The sequence below is a fragment of the Phocoena phocoena genome, chromosome 5 (genome assembly GCF_963924675.1).
Source record: "Phocoena phocoena chromosome 5, mPhoPho1.1, whole genome shotgun sequence".
NCBI lineage: Eukaryota > Metazoa > Chordata > Mammalia > Artiodactyla > Phocoenidae > Phocoena > Phocoena phocoena.
In genome coordinates this window covers 102,504,009-102,507,264 of record NC_089223.1, presented here as the reverse complement: position 1 = coordinate 102,507,264, position 3,256 = coordinate 102,504,009, and positions in this window count along the sequence as shown.

The window sequence follows — 3,256 nt, the reverse complement described above, 5'->3', positions numbered from 1 at the left end:
TGGCCTGTCATTCGGTGAGCAGTACAAGCTTGGACTCAGTAACAATATCTGCTTTACTTAAAAGCCCATGCCCTTAACATAGCCTTGTCCCACCTGCCTTGCACGGTGAAGAGTTAGTCTGGGGTGTTGGAGCAGGAAGATTTCAGAGATCAACCCACCCTAGTGTTCCCCAAACTGGAATTCCTGGAGCACAGTTCTGGAGGGTGGTAATAGGTAAGTCATGACATAAATTTGGTGTTTAAGAAACCATAAGTCTTAGGCTGGGTCCCGCAGAAGCAACCCCCCAAAAAGGATGTGAATGCAGCAGCTTATTGGAGAGGTGACCCCAGAAAACAGTCACAGGGGAATAAGGAAGTGAACTGGGGGAGAGAAGTGGCCAGGTTGATACACTCAAGTATCACCTCCTTGGTGAAACCTTCTCTGATGGACCAAGGCAGAGTTAATCCTTATCTCAAGTTCAGTGCTTCCCCTGAGATGTGTTCTTTCCCGTATTATAGAATTTATCATTCTGTCTAGAATGTGTAGCTTTATGTAGTGCCTCCCCATTAGCCTAAATACTTGAAGAGCATTTTCTTTTTAAATTCTCAAGGCAGTAGAGAAGATAGTGGGGTTAATGATGGACAGACTGTTATACTAATGTGATCTTGAATGCCATGCACCTGGTTTCTAACCAAACTCTACAAAGCCATGTGATTTAGGTGAAGGAATAGGCTTTACTGGAGAAAGCAAATCTTATAAGGCCAAGGTCGGCGGGGTGGCATCCTCCCACCCTCTGCTGGAGAGGTGTGCTGGGCCAGGGTACTCTGCTGGGCGTCCAGACTACGTCTACCATCCAGTAAAGGGACCCCACCCCTATTGCTCTCCTTTTGTGCAGGACAATCAGAATGGAAACTTTTCAAATGCAGGAATAATTTGAGCCTTTTGGCGCCAATTTGGATTTTGGTGCCAGCTCTTACAGCTGTCTGGGAAAGCCATCTGCCTGGCATCTGGGCACCTTGGAGTTGTCCATTAGAAGTAGTAGTCCCTCTGGTGGAGAAAAGGGAACCAACCCTCCTATGCTATTGGTGGGAATGTAAATTGGTGCAGCCACTATGGAGAAGAGTATGGAGGTTCCTTAAAAAACTAAAAATAGAGTTGCCATGTGATCCAGCAATCCCACTCCTGGGCATATATCCTGAGAAAACTCTAATTCGAAAAGATACGTGCACCCCAATGTTCATAGCTGCACTATTTACAATAGTCAAGACATGGAAGTAACCTAAATGTGCATCAACATAAAGAAGATGTGGTACATGTATACAGTGGAATATTACTCAGCCATAAAAAAGAACGAAATAATGCCATTTGCAGCAACATGGTTGGACCTAAAGATTATCATAATAAGTGAAGTAAGTCAGAGAAATAAGTAAGTAAGTCTGAAGTAAGTTGGACAAATATCATATGATATCACTTATATGTGGAATCTAAAAAATAGTACAAATGAACTTATTTACAAAACAGAAACAGACTCACAGACTTAGAAAACAGACTTAGGGTTACAAAAGGGGAAACTGTGGGAGAGGGATAGATTAGGAGTTCTGGATTAGCAGATACAAACTACTATATATAAAATAGGTAAACAACAAGGTCCTACTGTATAGCACAGGGAAAAATATTCAATATCCTGTAATATAATGGAAAAGAGTATGAAAAAGAATTTTTTAAAAATATATATATATATTTAACTGAATCACTTTGCTATACACCAGAAACTAACACAACGTTGTAAACTAACTACACTTCAATAAAAAAAAATAAAAATTTACAGAAAGATATGAGATACATTGTGAGGATGGAATACACAGTAAAAAAAAAAAAAAAAAAGTCCCTCTGGGTCATAGGAAGTGGAGAGAAAGTACAGCCTCCATCCAGGATAGGGGACCCCCTACCCCCTGCTATCTCCTTGCCCAAGCAGCCTAACAGCCCTCAGGGTCAGTTTTGTGTACCACTCTTCATATTACACTGGCAAATGCAGTGAGTGAGTGAGTGAGTGAATGAGTCAAGGGGAGGCAAAGCAGGTCTGAGTCTATTTTAGAATCAGCTGTCCTCCGCTATGCCAGGCTATGTGTGGGCTCCTAAGCGGCCCTGACACCTTGGCATGTGGTGGGCCATCAAGGTACCTTTGTTTAGTTTTGCAGTCATTCACTGCTTATTCTTCAAGATCTTACAACATGCTGCTCAAGGCAGGGAAGAAAACAGAAAAAAATCTCCCTTTGCAGAGTTTACGTTCTAAGTAGGAAAAGAGGCAAGAAAGCATGCTTTTTAAAAAAAAAAACAAAATATTTCAGGAAGTGATCAACTCTAAAGAATTGAAATTGCCCTTAAACTCAAACTGAAATAAACTGATCTAGGATACAGAAACTACCCTCAATCAGACTCTAATACAAAAGAGTGTATCCCTCTTAGATCAAGACATGAGGGGCTCCTGCACTGGGTCCCCCACTATTAGAAGGTCTGGCAAATCATAAACACACCTGCGATTTGTTAGAACTTCTGGGGCTTCCTTCCCAGGGGAGCTGGCACAGAATGCCCCATAACCCTAAAGAGGGGTCAGAAACCCGGGAACACTTCTCTGCATCTCCGACATTATCTCCTAAAAACAAAATGTGACTGCATGCCAGTGCTTCCAAGATTTGTAAGTTGATTCACTGCTGATGTTAGAGACAGACACTGCTTCCAAGAGTAAGGAGGAATTGAGCAGCCAGAGGGTTTGGGTACCAGAAAAGACAAAGGAGTTAACACGTGGCATCCCTGCTCTAGAGCGCATGAACCGTCAGATTCCTGTATAACAGGGTATCGTTTCCCTGCAGGGCTGAGTATCCATTTCTAGCTTCCTTTTGGTTCCAATAGGTAGATCCAGAGGCACTCATGAACCACCGGGTATTGGCAAGAATTGCATGGTGCGGCTAAGGAACATTTTGCATTACTAAATATTCATTTTGTGCTTATTTCGATGTGTGTAAGTCTAGATAGAACTTGTCTGAAGCGTGATACAGATTCTTTATATTAGCAACTAGGTGGATGTTAAACACTGAAATCAAAATCGTTTTATTTTGTAAAAGTAGTTAATGAGATTTCATCATATTTCATCATATTTTCATCATATTTCATCATATTTTCATCATATTTCATCATATTTTCAAAGTAATAAATCATTTTTGATTGGTTTAAAGAATTTTTATTTAAAAATTTCTTCTATTATAATGTATAATTATTA